General features: G+C 36.9%; 1 pseudogene; it reads left to right on the top strand.

The window, feature by feature from the left end:
• Positions 1 to 15,888: 15,888 nt before the first annotated feature.
• Positions 15,889 to 17,398, top strand: LOC149622627 (ionotropic receptor 25a pseudogene; annotated as a pseudogene).
• Positions 17,399 to 19,433: the final 2,035 nt, after the last annotated feature.

Here is a 19,433-nt window from a genome sequence, read left to right as displayed (position 1 = left end):
ATTTCATCTGATATTATTCCTTTAGTCAACGAAATGACTTATCGAATTTCCTAACCCAATGTGAAAATAACGTCAATTAGAGAAAGTCTGAGACAAGTGAAAATATCCTTTAAAAATTTTAGTTGGAACTCTGGGTGGATTGGTTTAATAGGTAAGTTAATGAGCTCATTTTGTGTCCATAGAACCCCAGTGGTCTATATTTCAATGGGTCACGAATTGGTAACACAGCTAACCGACAGCGCCCTACACTAACTAATTTATATAAAGTAACGTGAAGAGAACTGAGCCCAATATTTGTCAGATAGCTATTATTTTTACTCACATTGTATCATTTGCGATGGGCTATTAAATATAAATATAGACATAATTGATGTCGCAAAATAATACTCAGTGCCTTTACGTCAAGTTGAGATATGTTTTATTTGAAATACTTGCCCCTTGCTAAACAATGTCAGTTTTCTTTTCGTGAAATTTCAAAATATTTATTACGTTACATTATCAATCTTGGCTTTGGGTGCGCTTGGATTAAACATGTCTTTAATAATTATTAACAATTAGTAGTTGTATCTGTTATCAGACCTAGGATCTCCTCCATTTTCTCGAAGAATTTCAATTAATAAAATTTGATGTCAACTGTCAACTTTTATACGTACCACCGATATCCGCATTCCTCTATAGATTTCAATATATTTTTGTTTTTAATTACAAAATTACATTATTAGGTAAATTTTGAGTCGAAATTAAACGGTGCTATTTGTCAAACATTGTCCGTACAAAAAGATTTATATTTTATTCAAAAACAAGTTGTGAAACTAAAATAAGCCTCTCGGAATCGAGACGCAATTAAGAGGTTTTTCCTTAAATAATTAAATAAATATAATTAATATCCATTATGTTTATGGTGATTAATTTACCTTAATTCTAGTTAAATCGTTTTAAGAAACTTTATTCCTAAAATTGTTTTAAACATAGCTATTGTTGACGATTGAATTCAACCCTATGCCTTTTTAACTATTTTTGGAAACCAAGGGTTAAGGCAATTGATTCACGGGAAAGGACAAGAAAATGCGCAATTGCTTGAACCTTTGGTAGAAGCCCTGCCATTTCGAGGCGAAATGTTTCTCGTAACCCTATAGCCTATCGCCGCGTATATTTTAACCCTAACGATGATAATGGAGTACAATGTTGCAGATTGGCGTCTATGTAGCATAGGATGGTGTTGTTTGAAGCCAATAAGTACATATTGGTGTCAATTTAGTTTGGACGATGGTACTGTTAGAAGCTAATAAGTACAGTTGGAGTGTATGTGGTATATACTAATGACTAGTGTATGGTGTATGAAGATGGCCAGTCACTCAGAGTAATCGGTGTACACTGCGGTACATTTGACTGTACTAAAATTATAACGCGTAATCATTAACCGGTGAACTACCACGCGCCTACAAATTAGTAAGGGGTGGTGACGTTTCAATTGTGACGTGTTCAAGGGAAGATCGAGTAAAAAGACTTAGAAATCAAAGAAACTAATTTAAACTTTTAGAAATGTGTTGTTAAGAACAATTTGGAATAGTGAATTTTTGAATAAAAACAACATTATTATTTAAAAATATTAATATATGGTAATTTCGACGTTACAAGAAATCCAAAGAAAAGAAATAAAAATAATCAAACATATTAAAGTTACAAAATCCGAGAATTTCGTTTCAATAAATAATTACAGCCAAAAAAAATCATAATTAAATACATATTATAAAAAATAAAACATTTCGTATTAAAAATCTAAAATCCTATTGGTTTTCGGTTTAACGAAAAATTCAAAAAGAAATAAATTTATCTATATCATGTCTTGAATGCCCGTGCTCTCGCCAAATCCTAAAACTTGCTATTACAAATTTATTCATTTTACCCGGTAGACACATAAACATTTCAGGTCAGTGCAGTTTATGATCCTTGCTGGAAACAGAACCCAGCTATTATACTCAGCTCAGATGTCAAAAACAAAGTGTTAAGTTAATTAATGATCATCGATTCAGGTTGAATGAATCGCTCCGTTCAGAACATTTTAAATTTTACTGTAGTCTTTTTCGTTAAAATTTAAATCGAAAGGAGGCCCAAAAGTCAATCTAACTTCGCTGTTTGTTATACCTTAGCAAAGCATTTTCCATTTGATTGCACATTTTAATACAAGCAGAGAGTAAAGCCATCAAGACCATACCATTCAGTTATTTTCGGTTTTAATTTAGGGACTAAACTGATTTGATTGCTTCAGTTCAGTTTCAGTTTGCACATCTCCAAACTGATCAGTTTTCAGTTCGGTTCGGTTTATTTCTTAAACTGAACTGAATAGATAGTTAAGTACTCTTTCGATCTATCGCGACTCGCGAGAAACGATATCAATACGTTCCCGCAAACATTAGCAGAACAATAAAAAACTGGCATCGTTTTGTATTGCATGATGTATGATATTTTGGGGGATGTGTCGCGTAAAGTTACCTTATTAGTGTCGCCAAGAACGAATTCAGTATACCATAAGAACGTGGAATGGTAACATTGTCCCCTGGTACCATGAAGTCATACTTCTTCCGAAAACCGTTGCCGCCTTCGTTCTAGGTAACGCCTTAAAATCCGTTTTAGCGCCAACGGTGGGTTATAAATCAGTTAAAGTGGCTAGTATCACATTCAGCTTCTCTGGCCTTAAGTCTTGGCGCTACACGGCGACGTTTGGGAAATCTATTGTACTGACTTTGTCCCAGATAAATCAGGCTCTCTAATAGAAAAATCTAGATTCTTTATAACCACTATTTTTAAATATATCAGTTCATCATCAACGATTTTAATAATTTTTTTCTTGACACCGACACCAACACTCCTAGACCTAGGAGACTCCATTTTCCATATTGCCAAAAATAGTCCCCTCCCTCATATTATGAAAAGTATGACTTCATGGTCATGGCGCCAGCATTGCCTTGTTTCAACGTTCTTATGGTATCCTGAATTCGTTCTTGGTGTCAAGTAATATCTACAAGAGCCTACCGGCCCTGTAGAACTGAACATTTTAAATAACATTAATGGGAAGTGTCATATTGGAATTTCGTGATGCTATCGAAGCAATTTTGTACACCGAAACTTCACTGCTAACAAATAATTACCATTTTAATAGCGCCCGTGTGTTACTTTATTTTCTTCAATTTTAGGTGGTCCTTTGAATAGAACGGCTATTTTACTGCACCTGTAGCTCAGTATTTGACTTACGTGTAGATTAATATTACGTAATCATAACTTTATATTTGCTAAATTTAAATAGCTTTGTATGAAATAAAGCTTGTTTGTCCAAGCACATTGATGAAATCACTATACATTGAACGTATTTCAAGCACCTGATCTCGCAGTATAAAATAACACTAAAAACTGTTTTTTATTTAGAAATGCAACTCACGTCACGTTTGGAATATTTGTAAAAATGTACGAATATTGCGCGAACAATTGCAATTCATAAACATCAACTGTTTTGTTGTTCAACATAAGATATCCATAGTCCGTTTTCCCTTTAGCAACCTATTTAGAAAAACGAGAAAAAATATATTTTTTTCTAAACATAATTGTCAAGTCAGTGTAATAATCACCGACAACAACAACAGGGCAGGTCAAATTAATACCCACATCATAGATATTCATCATACGATGTGGCTAAAAATTTCATCGTGGAACAAGAACAATGATATCAGACTGGTATATTTGCGTTCATAGAGATGAGAGTCGGTGATTTGACGTCGGTGAATCTAGATTTTCTATCAGAGAGCCAGATTTATCCGGGGCATACAGTACAACGGATATCTCAAACTTAAAGCCAGAGAAGCTGAATGTGATACTAACCACTTTAATTGATTTATAACCCACCGATGGCGCTAAAAACGGATTTTAAGGCGTTACCTAGAACGAAGGCGGTAACGGTTTTCGAAAGAAGTATGACTTCACGGTCATACCATTCCACGTTCTTATAGTATCCTGAATTCGTTCTTGTTTAAAGTTATGGATTGTATGTACAGGAAAATATAAATTAGCAAAAATAACCGACTGAACGGTTATTTTTGTTCACCCGGTAAATACCGTTTTTAAATATAACGTCAATTCCACATCTCTATGTGTTCATATTATATAAAAAAGGACTTGGTTTGCCCAAGCCTAAAAAACAAAACGATAAGAGTTTTTTCCAGTTGACTGAAGCTCGGATATTTTATTTTTCTTTATAATTTTAAAGACAATCCGTATTTTACTACTCTTTAGAATTTAATTCAATCTCCTGATTTTACTGGTAATGGATTTATTTCCTATAAATTAATTGAAATAAAGAATTACTTATCTCAGATTTTTCAACAACAATTCCATTTTCGTAAAATTTTATCATGAAAAATCTGAGTTAAGTAATTTTTTATTTCAATTAATTTATAGGAAATAAATCCATTACCAGTAAAATCTGGAGATTGAATTAAAGAGTAGTAAAATACAGATTGTCTTTAAAATTATATAGAAAAATAAAATATCCGCGCTTCAGTCAACTGGAAAAAACTCTTATCGTTTTGGTTTTTAGGCTTGGACAAACCAAGTCCTTTTTATATAATATCTGTTCCTTCAGTCTGCATTTGTATTAATCTATTATAAAACAATTTTTTGCCTGAAATGCGAAATTTTTCACTTCTAGGACGAGGTTAAAAATGGCTCTACACTTCTACTAATTCTTATAAGATACGGCTCACAATTCGTTTTAGAACCCGAGCTTTATGGTCAACTTCAAAACCAACATCCTGCCACGATTTTTAAACTATCAAAGCCGTATCTTTTACAGTCCACTTTACGATTGCAATTATCCATGACATTGCGTTCACTGCCCTTGTACGTTTACAGTGAGTGGCACCGTGGCCAGTTATTTTAATTAAAATACCTAGGACACATGTCCAGTTTTAAAAAAATCCTTACTTCAACACTGATCCATCTCTCCTTCAAGCTTTTACAATCACCCATTGCATAGACTGACTCAATAGTCTGCCTAAGCATGGATTTATAATAGAAGCTTACGCTTCCTTGATATTTCACTCACCTTAAAACGCGCACAACATTTATTCCTCGTCTGAAATAGTACCAGCCTGGCAACCGCGTTTGTGACGTAGAATTTGAGGCTAATTCAGAGGGGGGTTGAAGTTTTTCACGTGATCGAGTTCTAATTTTTAATAGCGCGCGCGAAATTATTTTTAGAAAAGCGCGCGCGCACGCGCGCCGAAAGAAAAAGTTTGCCTCAATTTCTACGTCATCAGGCCCCCCAGTCCCCACCCGCGCGATTTTGTATGACATAAATGTGTTTAAAATCAAAATGCCTTACTGAAGGCTACAGTGAAATATCCATGAAGCGTAAGCTTCTATTATAAATCCATGGCCTAAGTAAGGCAACTTAAGCCTTGGTCGAAACTAACATCTAAAATATAAATTAAAAAGGTATCTTAAGTATAGAATTTCAACCGAGACACATAATTAAACGAAAATTAGACCCGCCAGGGAAATTTTTAATAAATATAGTGTTATATTCATTGAAAAATATCAAGTTAAAGTTTCAAGGCGGTGAAATTGCAAATTAGCGTCGTCTACTGTAGAGTAATGAACAACTAGCGTCGTCTGCTGTAGAATAATCTTTTGAGGTACTTACATTTTTAATTAAATTAACATACTTAGACTTAATTAATTTTGATGAAACTTGAAAAAGGCACACCTTGAATAGTTACTTGTTAATTTGAAAGTATTCCGAAACGTAACTTCGCTTTAGTTTTTAAATGATTCGATGTGCAGGAGCACCAAAAACCCCATGTTATTCCTATGGGAAAATCGGCGAAAATCTGTGAATTTTCATTTAACATTACGGGAGGGTGTGGGATCTTATCTAGAAGGGCCTACCGGCCCTCTAGAATAGATTTTCTAAATATGTCAAGGAGAGCAGAAAATTTGTAAATAGGGATCGACTCTGAATTTTAAGAAAAAAGTTCCAGTTGGTCACGTGACCGTGTCGTCTGATTAAAAATTAGCTCTTGTACGTCAACGGTCAAACCAAAACCAGAGATCAACCCTTCGTCACTACCAAAAATAAGCAGCCGACATAATTTAACCAATAAAAGGCGTCGCTGCTTAGCCAATGCATAAAAACCGGATCTAGCTACTCCAAAGCCGTGGCCGGGCTTTTCAAAAGTCTTGTGAAAGGATAAACTTTCTACTCCTCTTGGTACATTTTCTTTGGTTATTATCGGAGAGAAGTTAGCAATGAACATTTTCGTTAAGTTCAGGCTTGTGAGGCTATTTTCCACTTTTCGAAGTCCGTCAAAAGTGCGGGAGTGTGGTCGAATGGGAATTCGGTCCAATGGTAGGGAACCGAATATTTAGGTTTGGTAATATACATGAATTTAAATTCTTGGCGATAATAAAAATAAATAAATTTAATCTTGTTCTTGGACTTCATTCTCCCGGTAATTTTACTTATGATCTAGAGCTTTATTTGTTACGAACTGGTTTCATTAAAATCCTGAACGTCTGGTTCCTGTAAATAATTTAGTAATTTTATTAGAACGTTTGTTGCTTGGATGAGGAATACATATACTTCTTCTATCTACAATATCAGAAGTAAGATAAGGCACTAGAAGTATCTAGGTAACCAAATTCTTCACTTTACGAAAGTGAATATTGAAAGTGAAGTGTGTTCTTGAAATTAGGCGTCACTGACCCTTTCCTTGGTGTTCAAATAATTTTAATTTTATTTAATTACTTTTATTAATTAAAGGGAGTCTGAAATGGTCATATAACCAGTTTTAATCCATTTAGATTAATTTTGATCATTTTTGATGTTATTTTATTACTCTAAATATATGTAACTTCCACTAAAGAGGCTAGAGAAATTTCCTCCCCCTCTCTAAGCCTTAACTGCAGTGCAGTGTTTTCAGGCCCTCTGAAATTAGCCAAGTTAGTCAAGTACCGAGTGAAACTGAACTGCTAGCCTTCCTCTCTGCATTTTGTTTCTTGATGGCACTTTTTCCGACTAAGAACTTTAATTGGTGGTCATTTTGTTTCGATTAAGTTTATGTTTTTCTTAGGGATGAAAAGAAGGACTTAAAGGGACTATAAATATGTCAGCGGGCCGTTGATATGAATTTTATTTTTTGAAAAAGCTGACCAACCGCCCCCCCTCCAATCATTGATGTCAGATCTCTCTTGTGATTGGTTTTGAGCCGCCCCGCTTCGGCGTTTCCCCAGTCCTCACCACGAGAGTTCGAGACCCCTTGCTGCGTTTGCTAGAATGAAACTATGAAAGGCCCCCGTGGGGATTGCGATGTCAATAACAGATTTTTCAAATAAAAATCCGACAGTCCACCGACAACTTTTCAGACCCTTTAACTCCATTGCCATATCCATTTTAATTTTGAAGTTGCTTAGGAAAGGTTTTACCATGGCTTTGCTAAATAAGTTTAAAACTAATCACGTTGCAACACAATTGACTAAGCTTATAGTCTAGTGGCGATAGATAGGGGTGTGGATGGTGTATCTTCCTCCATCTTGGCGCGCTCTTGTAAGAGGGGATAATGTACGCGCCCAGTAAGCGATGACACTGATCTACACGGTTAAAAAATGTTGTCGAAAATTGGATGCGAATGGATTCAAACGGCTGACACTGAGACAGCACAGGTTTTTGTCTATATTTGGATAACCTAACTTGTGTCCAAAAAGGGAGAATCGAATGATAAGCCAGATTTGGAGTCTCATCCAAAATTGGATCCAGAATCATCTATTATGGGATCAATTATTACCCAGAAATGGGCAGGATATCATCCATATTTTACGCAAGTGGGCAAAAAATATACCGGTATAATCCCAATAATGGACTAATATCAAGCCGATATTGGACTAAATTCAAGCCCAGATTGGCCAAATTTATAATCGATATTGGACTAATATGAAGCTCATATTGGACTAATATTGAGCCCACATTGGTGTAATATCGAACCAACATTGGTCAAATGCCGAACAATATTGGACTCAAATGAAGACAATATAAATGCTAGATTTTTATCTCTCCGAGTGACGTATGTCACGGAGAGGTTCTGTAACGATGGGGTGTGTCTGTGTGTGTGGGGGGTGGGTGTGTGTGTGTCTGTCTGTTGTTATACCCACGTGACCGCGTTCGCAGTTTGCAAATCGGAGCAAACGTGTTCTCAATTTCCGGAAATTTCGAAAACTGTATTACACTTACAGGCTATTACTCCATTGCCTGTCTAACATCACCAGCCTCTGGTCTTTGTCCATCCCACATGGACACCAGTCTGTACACACTGGCTTCTAATCACAATCGTCTGCTACTCTTTGTCCATTCCACATGGACACCAGTCTGTCCACAATGGCTTCTGATCCCCACCCTCTTGTGGTCTTTGTCCATCCCACATGGACACCAGTCTGTACACACTGGCTTCTAATCACCACCGTCATCTGCTCTTTGTCCATCCCACATGGACACCAGTCTGTACACCTGGCTTCTAACACCACCATCTTCTGGTCTTTGTTTTTGTCCATCCCACATGGACACCAGTCTGTACACCTGGCTTCTAACACCACCATCTTCTGGTCTTTGTTTTTGTCTATCCCTCATGGACACCAGTCTGTACACCTGGCTTCTACTCCATCATCATCGTTAAGGTTAAGACATACGCGGCGATCGGCCAGGGTTACGAGAAACGTCCGGCCTCCCTAAGGTGGGGCTTCCACCAAAGGTTCACTCAATTGCGCTGTTCTTATCTATAGCTGCGATTCGACACCCTTATATACTACCTACTTGAGTAAGGCGACGCGACCGGCGTATGCTTCATTTCAAACGCCAATATTAGTCAAGTCTCTCAAGAATGTTTAATTATTCTTTTTCAAAACGATGTAACGCTTAATAAGGCGAACAACTATCGAAGAAAATATTTAATATTAATTATATTTATTTTAATATTTAAGATAATCATGTCTCTAAACTCAAAATTAATACGGAAAGGGTAAAACAGTAGTCTATGTGTTTGTCTATATGTGTCCGTCCGTTGTTACACTAGTGCGCTGCGTTAGAAGTTCGTTTTTGTTTTGATGTGTAAAGAAATCCTTCAGAACCTTAATATTCCCGTTTTCCATAATATAAAATGAATATGTGGAAATATTTTTCGTAATTATGATGCATTTAGTACTTTTGTAGCTTTAAAGCTCTATTTCATTTTGATATTCCAAAGATTTTTTTTAATATTATTATTTAAAATGGATGTTTATATATTACTTAAGCTATACTACATCTGTTTATAGCATAATCCTTCCAAAAGTGAATACAAGCGCAACGCTACAATGTTGGTCAAATGAACTGTTATTTGTTAATAGGCTTAGTGAACCAAAAAGTAAACGCTTGGGTTTGGTTTTCGTTTCTGTAATGCAGAGACATTAACGGTTCAGAGTGAGCCGAAAGTTAAGTACACTATTAAATAATTAGGCTTAGATTATATAATCATGGTGGAAATCTGGGCCGCGTTTAGCAGAGCCCAGCGCTGTTAGCAGTGTCCTACATAACGGGATTTTGTTTTTGAATTTTGACGTCACGGTGCTTAGCACTGAGCTAGCGCGGTCTTCAAAGAAAATAGGCGGCTTTTTGGATAACGTGACGTAAAACGTGTAGTTCTCAGCTTGGCGAAAAAACCATGGATGAATCAATACAAATAGCTCTATGGGACTATAGCTATTTAATTGGCGTGAAACCAGTTGATCACGCGAGAATTTTAAGAGATATGTTAGTTTCTAATTTTAATTATAAAAGTTGTTATCTATCTCTATAAATATGTTATAATACAATTTTTGTTAAGCCTTGGTACCTTGCACGCTTTATTGCGCTAGCGTAATTTATAAAACGCCGATGACCGGAGAAAAGCTATGACGACAGAGCTCACCGGTAAACATTTCCAAAATCCGCTGTCTTTTTTGGTGAGCTCTGCTGAACGCAGCCCAGACCAGTGAAAGGTCTGATCGTAATCGGATAATAGCTTCGTGTTTTCATGCTTTTCATGGTACGCATTTACTTTCAGTGTGTGTAGCCACAAATAAGCTTTGGTGTTATGTAACGTTAACAGTCATGTTGACAAACTAAGAAAATCGTTGAGGTGAAACGAGAGGATAGTGTTTATATGGCAACCCTGTTGTGAATATGGCTTTGAACATAGAGGGCATACAGTTGAGGAGTAGAAAATTGGGCCTTTACAAACACGTAAAGGAAGTATCCCTCCAAAGTTTTATCTCTTCATTTCCCGTTTCTCCCCCATCGGATGATTTTAATGTGTACAAGTATATCATTATTGGATGTAAAATGTCGTCTGATTTACAGTATATTTGCTATGCTTTGTATACTGTATATTTCATAAATTTTAACTTAAGAAACATTTCCATATCTGGGTAAATAAGTTTGTAAGTAGTCGTCTTGACTCGGAGAGGTAATATTTTGGTTTTCCCAACTTGTTTTAACTTTAGGTTTAGCGAGACAAAAAGTAGACCCAAAACGTTTTTGAAAAATCACGTGACCTTAATTTGAGAATATGAAATGGTGAATTTGTGCGCGAGATTTGAATTGAAAATTTTAATAAAATGTAGCTCGTGCTGGCGCGTGAACTAGCGCGTGATTTAAAACCATTTTTTTAAAACCTATACAAAAGTTCAACTTAACTTTACACTACTAGAAATGAGATACTATACCTTTTCAGCCTTTGCTAGTGCTGTAAAGTTAGGTTGTTCAACTCGCAAAATATTATCCACCTCGTAATGTATGCTCCATAGAGATTTAACATTGCGATTTCGGATTGAGTATAAATAGATAATCCCTGACAAGATTTTCTTAATAAGCTATCGTTCGAGATAGAGAGTTGCCTATGCCTATCCTAAACCGTGAAAACAAATTTCCTCACGCTCATTATTTATCCATGCTTACATTACAAATCCCGTAAGATGTGTATATTATCTATGGTTTCGCGTAGAATTTATGTTGCCTAATTTTTTGTGTCCGTAGTATGCTCGGAAATTTTCACCGCGGAAAGGAAACCTCACTTAGTCATCGATGTTTCTAAAGATATGAATGTGAAGATGTTGACGGACAAGAAAAGCGAGATAGTTAAATCCGTTCTGAGAAAAATGGGCGCACCAACGGTCAGTTTAACATCGACAATATTCCCGTGGCCTGGTGTGCCCCTGACCGACGCCGAGAAAGAGTACATCATCAAGATCATACCTCCCGATTTGGTCATAAGCAATGTAGTGAAAAGCGTCAGTGACGTAATCCGCGCCAACAAAATTGGAGTAGTCTATGATATGTCATTTCGTAAGCAATTATTTTCTTGAATCGAAATTTGCGTATTATTGCGACACGGATACAAATTTAGCTTTAAAGAAAAGATACTACGCGCAAGAGCTTATATTACCACGCACAAAATGTCAGAGGAGCCTCCGCAATCTATCTAGGCCCGTGCCTATTATATTTTTTAAATAATTTAGTTCGACGTGTTTTCTCGCCTGGTGGCGCTTTTAGTACCGTAAGATAAAAATAAGTTCAGCCTCGTGACCCCGTCGACTGCTACAATATTAGGGCAAGGCATAGACGTAGAGCGGTGAAACCAAGGTCGAGGATAATAAGTAAACGTTTTAGGATAGAATATTTCCGAAGACCTTTATTAAACAGTCATGCCAAAGAAGTAACTGATAAAAAATAAAAGGCTATGAAGGTGTAAAAACAATTCCTCTTATGAAATAATAAAACTATAACTTTCACAAAAAAGTATTAACTTATAATTAGGGCTGTGCGAATTTCCGTTGCACGCTCTACATCACACAGCACGATTGTCACATCGCGAGCCCTATTCGCACAGCCCTACTTATCATGGATTTTTGGCGCTTGAGTCCCAATGTAAAGAAAACGGGAAGAGACGTTTCAACAAACAGGCTCAGATAGTACTATGAGGTGGTTTGATGGGCTTCTAACTATTCCCTTTGTACAAACATCAATTTCTATTTTTGGTCAAATTTAATAAAGCTTTCACCAACAAAGTGGGTCTGCTTTTCGACAATATACCCTCAGCCGTGGCAATGGTATCTCTGAGTATGAATCTCAAATCGGAAGTTGAAAATGTCGGGGTTTCGGATGTAGGGAACTTTTTTTTTGTTTGGTAACAATCAAAACATATCCTCAGTACTAAACGAGGCAAGTTTTTCAACTGACTTTCAAACATTTCCTTAATAATTAAAAATACGAAACCCTTTTAGGCTTCGAAGCAAAATTTTGTCAGTAAAGAATTTTCGTGGTACACTATCTCAAAGGTAAAGTTTCAACTAGTGCCCACAATAATGTGAAGAAAATTTTTAAAACGGTAAATTTGTTTTGAAATGGAAAAAGATTTGACTCAGTTTACAGCGGAGGCGAAGGTAATTTGTGAAACGGTGGTAGCCCGTTTCCGCACAGTTCTGTTTTTCACACCTTAAAAACCTATTGGTTTCTTCTTCGCTACACGGTATCGATGGGACTAATAGTTTTAACTGAGTAGTAGTGGTAGTAGTATTAGTAATTAAATAATGGCGACATATGATTCACGTTGCCAAGCATCCATTGAAAAATTATTCCCCCTGACCGGTATATTAGGGGATATTTCACTAGAAGTATATTTATTGTAGAATAGGATAGCGAGGGTACGTAACCGATGTGGCTTAATTATGGGCTAGACCATCTTGTTTTGATATCTATTGAGGTTGAATTTTCATTTGGCATTGAGCGTGCCACGAGAATTTTGTGAACAAGAAGGCAGGACGTTACGCGATTGGTCGGAGGTCCTTTTTTTCAAATTATCCATAAAATCTGAACCTAATTGTATTTTTAAATCATTCGGAGATATTTCCTGGACTATGCAGAATGGTCTTATAATTAGTAGAAGAATCGAGAAAAAAATCACTTAATTATCCACTTCAGTCTCCCTTTAACGGGCAACTTTGCCGCGAGTTAAAATATTTTTAAATAAACAGGTTGATTCCGCATTTTACTACCATCTGGCAACGATTCTTCGAGCTTATCTTTTGGAAAACGTTGGAAAAGAAGGTTCGTGGTCCGCAACTTGGACCTATCCCGAATGTAGCGAGGAAATAGCCGTGACTGAAGAAATGGTGGCTGAGAGAGCCAATGTAAAACTTAAAACATGGTTCGAGGCTGTAGGTTTCGTTATTTCTATCTTGGCTTAACGAGGTTGCTGGTCATATCTGACCAAAATGTTTTATCTTTGCAATTTGTCATTGTCTTTTTAGAGAGAAAACTCCAAAAACTTGAAAGGAACTTTCGGCGACTTCACTCTGAAAATACCTCCTGGATCTAGACGAACGTACGGACACCAAAATATTAAAATGGAAGTTGAGGAGCTAAAATTGAATTCCAACGGCGTTGTTAAAAAAGTAAACCGAAACAAAATTTTTAGGTTTCGTTACAATCGAAAACGAAGCGAAGACTAATTTCATAAGCCCATGATTCTTTAAGTACCTATCTGAAGTTGTATGTTTGGACGTCGCTTCAGGTTTTTGCAGGGTGTGGTATCGAATCGAATAGCGCGAGCAGCGCAGCGTCCGGGAGCGCGGATCGAGTGGGCTTATGCTTAAAACAATTTAAGGCCTACGTAAAATGAACACTAGATCCAAACATTTTCTAAATTATGATTTTAAAACTAAGGATTATAGGAACAAAATAGTAATAAATCAGCAAAATATGACATAATGAAACCAATTGCTAATATTTATTTTTTTTTTATGTTATATTCTTCATGAAAATACTTTTAATCCAGCTGTTTTAGTGTATAACCGCTCCGAAGAGGAAGAGGCGTCCTCCTAACCTAACCTACCCTACCCTAAGGCAGTAAAAATGTATTTATAACGCTCTCATTAAAAAACGACATTAATAGAAATTAAACTACATAGCATTATTGGGGTCGCTTAATTCGACAAATAGCGTCGTTTGAATTGTAAATCCCAAGCCCGCGGTTGGGCTAAATTCATTAAAAACATTGGCGGGATTCGATCTAATGGAATTCTGCGCAATCAGAAGATACCAGGTAGCTTGACGTTGCATGACGTAGTACTGCCAAGTCTCTATTTCTATTATTCCATACTAAGAGTATGCTAAAAGAAAGCGCATAATTGCGATACTCGCCCATATAATTAAATACCTGTTCGAGGTGAAGTTTAGGCTGCAGGCGGACAGACTTATAGATCCCATTCAGACATAGATACTTAGAAGTTTCATGAGCTTGCAGTAATTTGTATAGTTAAAGATTGTTATTTCAAAGAAATGTTTTCTTTCTGAAAAGTCAACAGACCTCGTTTGGCAGTATAAACCTGACGCTACAAAACCATCAGACTTTTTCACTGGGCCGCTTGATGTCATAAAGAATCACAATGGAACCGTTGTTTTACGGGTGACAACTGTCGTGGTTAGTGGAAGCTCGATGAGGGCCTGTAAAATGGTAGTTTAAATTGTATTCGCGGTATTTTCTAGGAACCGCCCTTCATGTACAAGAACGTGGTTAATGGTAAAGTCACCTGGGACGGCTATTTGATTGAACTAATCGAGTTGTTGAAAAAAGAGGCTAAATTGACTTTCGATTACCGTATAACGGAAAATAAAGAAAAAGTGCATGGTACAATGATAGAACACCCCAATAGAAACGTCACTTGGGATGGTATGATAGGTGACCTTGTCAATGGAGTGAGTCTTGTGAGAATTTACCAAGAGGAGTAGAAGATTAAGTATCATTTCTTAGCCCTGTCGCCTTGAGTTTTAAAAACTTATGGTTGGACACGTTATCGGGTAATTCCAGAAGGGGTTAATAGAAGAAGGATGACACTCTGTATCCTCTTAATGCTTTAGTTATGTAACGTCATTCTTCAGCGGCTCACCCTTTTTGTTTGCTTGCTCTCTCATCAAACTACAAATGGGCATCGCACCTTAAGGTGAATTCTATAGTTGTTTGGCACTAAATTCCCAGCAATCATCCCACAAACCTCGTCTTGACGTGGAACAAAAATGCACAAGCGCGTCTTGCCAAATATTTAAACGCTAATAGAGTAATGATGAGGGAACTATTTTTCGTGTATGTGATTCGGTTTAGTAGCCTTGCTCCAAATGATCCGATGTTGGAAAGAGTGACGTTACACTTACCCCGCTTTGTGGTACACTTCTCTCGAAGAGAAGCATTATATACTTCTGGTAATTCTTATCGTAGTAGTCTACTTTAGAAGGCTTTTGTATTCACCCCATGCAGCTTTAAATTAAATATTTAGTCTTATTTTCGCAAACACCGCCCCTTCTAGATAAGAACGCACACCCTCCCGTAATGTTAAAAGAAAATTCACAGTTTTTCGCTGCTTTTCCCATAGGAATAACACGGGGTTTTTGGTGCTCCAGCACATCGAATCATTTAAAAACTAATGCTAAGTTACGGTTCGGAATACTTTCAAATTAACAAGTAGCTATTCAAAGTGTGCCTTTTTCAAGTTTCATCAAAAACAAATTAAGTCTAAGCATGTTAATTTAATTAAAATTTAAAGTACACCAAAAATCACTCTACAGCAGACGACGCTAATTTGCCATTTCACTGCCTTAAAACTTTTACTTGATATTTTTAAATTAATATAAAACTTTCTTTAAGAAATTAAAACTTCACTGGTGGGTCTAATTTTTGTTTAATTAAGTGTCTGAGGTGAAATTCATTACTTAAGATATCTTTTTAAATAATTTTTCAGATGTAAGTTTCGACCAGTAGATATTTGGTAGAGTTTCAATACAAGAATCAGAGCATATTTAAATTAAATCTTTTCATTGCAATCTTATCATTTTAATTATTAATGTTCGGACTTGTTTCTAAAAAGAAAAAATGATTCGTCTCTGAAATGAATTCCGTCTTTAATCAGTCAACCATATCTAATCTTTTGCTCCTTTTGGTTACTCTTACCAGTGCGGTATTAATTTAGACAAAAACTAATGAATAATTCTGAATCATTGATGATAGAAAGCCGATTTAGCTCTTGGGGCTTTTGCTGTAATGTCGGAAAGGGAATTGTTCGTAGATTTCACTGTTCCTTTCTACGACATGGTGGGAATCTCTATTTTGATGAAACGCATCAAACCTGAAACCTCTCTATTCAAGTTCTTGTCTGTACTCGAGACTAATGTTTGGGGCTGTATCGTGTCAGCCTACTTTTTCACCAGGTAATATCAGGGATAGGTGTAATTTTAGAAGGAGGAATGGAGAACAGAGTCCCAAACCCCCTTCCCTGGGAATTACGTAATTTTCGCCGTCCTCTTCAGCAATGTTGTCAAAACGTAGTTTAAGTGAGCCAATAAGATAATTTAAACTAAATTTCTTACAGTTTCCTGCTGTTCATATTTGATCGCTTGAGTCCCTACAGTTTTTATAACAACCAGGAAAAGTTCAAAGACGACCCTGACCAGCGAGATTTCAGTTTGAAAGAAAGTCTTTGGTTTTGCTTCACTTCTCTGACACCCCAAGGTGAGAACCAAAGGGTCTATCAATTGGTTTGAGTCTGTATCGTTAATATCTTAAGAAACGCAGTAAGCGAGCCAGTTGTGCCCCCCGCGAACCGATCACAGTCAGAAGTGTAATTCAAGGTCACTTTAGAAAAAAACTGCCGTACAGTATTTAACTATTTACGAGAGACTAACCACTGGCCAAAATGATGTACACCTGATTTTCCAAATAATTTTCGGATTTTTTTTTATTAATTTTCTACCGCTCCGAGTGACGATGACATCACGGAGAGGTATTACACTGGAAGCATCTGTGTCGGTCTGTTTGTCTATTACCACGTTCGCAGTTGGCTAGTCGGAGCAATTAAACGTATATGCTATATCCAGAACGCGTTCGCAGTTCCATTATCGTCGTTAGGGTGAGGTTACGAGAAACGTCTAGCTTCCCAATGGCAGTACTTCCATTAAAGGTTCACGCAATTGCGCTATTTCCTATCATTTACTGTGAATCAATCGCCTTCCAAAAATTATTATAGAGGCATACGCTTGAATTCAAACGTCAACAATGGCTAGGCCTATGTTTAAAATGATTCAAGGAATAACGTTTCTTAAAATCACTTAACTAGAACTAAGGTAAATTAATGAACATTAAATTAATTAATATCAATTAGGCCTATATTTATTTAAGAAAAACCTCGTAATTATGTCTCGACTCGGAGAGGTTTAATTTGGTTTCCCAACTTGTTACTCCCTCAATCGAGACTCAGCATTACGGCGACGGCGGAGCCCAGAGTTAGCCGTTAAACTTTCGTTTGCTTTCACCTATTGTATGCTAAATTCACACAAAACTTTTGGACTCACCTGATTATTAAGGTAATTTTTATAGTTATCTGGTACAACACGGTAGAAACTAGATTTTATATAACGGTATAGATTTTTATTAGAGGGTAAAATCTGACTGTAACGCTTCTTAAACTGGTGTTTCTGACATAATTAAAAGTTTTATGAATCCACATAAGTTAATAAAACATTGAGGAAATGAAAATCTATCATTATAATAGACTAGAGTCCGACGCCGCCGATAGTACGCCGGCGCGCCGCCACATTTCCAGTTTTTAACCCCGCCGCCGCCGTACGTACTTTAAAACAGCGCGCCGCCCCGCCGCGACGCCGAAATATCACCGGCGTACGCCGGCGTGCCATGGACGAACCAATACTGAAGGACGGATGGCAGGGGGAGAAAGTTGAAAAATACTTGTTAATTCGCCTTCTAGCGGCAAATAGTAGCAAACCGGATAGTGGGGGACATATGGGGGAATTAACGTTCTAAAGAGGGAAGCATCTAACGTCTCATTTTTTCTAGATGGCGCTAGCTTTTTCGGGGATTTGACTCGGTAATTTCATTTTTCATAACCCCCCTCCATTTTGGGGCTGAAAAGGGGGAAGTAAGCTTAACGTTGGTCGTTTAGTCGCTTAGTATGGGGCTCTATGGGCTGCCATCGGTCCTTCAGTATTCCATGGGCGTGCCAACCAGTCTTGGAAATAGCACAGGTCCACAGGTCCAAAACTAGTTTAATAATTGCTCTGACCAGTTTTTTTTTATTCTAAATCCGGGGTTTACAGGTCCTTGGGATCAGTTTATTAATTGAGAACTTTTAAGAAAGTTGAGGAGGGACCAGTTTAAAAATTCTAGTCATAATAAATTTGTACTCCACGGATCTAGACTCCTATCCTTGACTGGTTCTCATTTCTGCCTTCCTTGCTACAACCACAGCCCACTGGATCACTCTTTGGCTTCACACGCCAATGTTTTTCCTATGTAAAAGCGCGTGTTGGTAATTTTGGGCTTTATCGCTCGAAAAATCGAAGGAGCCATAGGCCGGCTATGGGAGGAACACAGTTATTTAGGCAGAATGTTGAAACAACTGGTTCAAATCTCTTGAAATTTTAAAGAGATGTGCAAAACAACGTTTGCTATTTTTTGGAAATTTTCAAATCATTTCCTTTTTATAGTTTTTAATAAATATTAAAACAAAAATTAGCCCTAATTAAAGGGCTTGGTCTTCGAACGGTTTAAAGGTTTCTTCCGTTTCACTTGATCGAATCTCTTGAAATTTTAGTGAGAGGCATATTGAAGGGTTTTAAATTATGATGCAAAGTTTCAAAATTTTTAAACGAACAATTCACTTCCAAAAAATTTTGTTTGTGCATAATCCTACAACCTATTTAGTCGCTTAGGAAAATTTTACGAAAACAACTATTCGTTTCAAAACTTTGAAATTTTGCACCATAATTTAAAACCTTTCAATATGCCTCTCACTAAAATTTCAAGAGATTCGAACCAGTGAAGCTGAAGGAAATAAATTTAAACTGTTTGAGACTAAGCCATTAAATTATGCATAATTTTCGTTCTAATGTTCTTACAAAAAGCCAGGAAAGAGAAACATTTTAAACTTCCCACAAAAATACCAAACATTATTTTGCAAATCACATTAAAGTTTCAAGAGATTTCAACCAGTATTTTCGAACATGGACTGATCTTGTGAACACCACCACTTCACAACTGAGAACTACATACGACATTAATCACTCGTTGTGAACTTACACGCCTCTAACGCCGCCGCCGCCAATAAAATTGTATGCAACGCCGCCGCCGGTTTATAGAACGGCGCGCCGGCGGCGCGCCGTCGCCCATATGCCTAAACTGTGCAAACGCCGCCGCCGACTTATTTTTCGCGGCGTCGGACTCTATAATAGACTAGCTATTTCCCTTATGTTTTTCTGAATGACACATAGTAGTATGGGAATTTTTGCTAGTTCGAAGCGAGAAATAACTACA

This window comes from Phalangium opilio, unplaced genomic scaffold (assembly GCF_054372755.1).
Source record: "Phalangium opilio isolate 3A_F unplaced genomic scaffold, DU_Popi_V2 ptg000194l_1, whole genome shotgun sequence".
NCBI classification, from domain to species: domain Eukaryota; kingdom Metazoa; phylum Arthropoda; class Arachnida; order Opiliones; family Phalangiidae; genus Phalangium; species Phalangium opilio.
The sequence above is the reverse complement of the archived record's forward strand: the minus strand, read 5'-3'. Positions and strand labels throughout refer to the sequence as shown.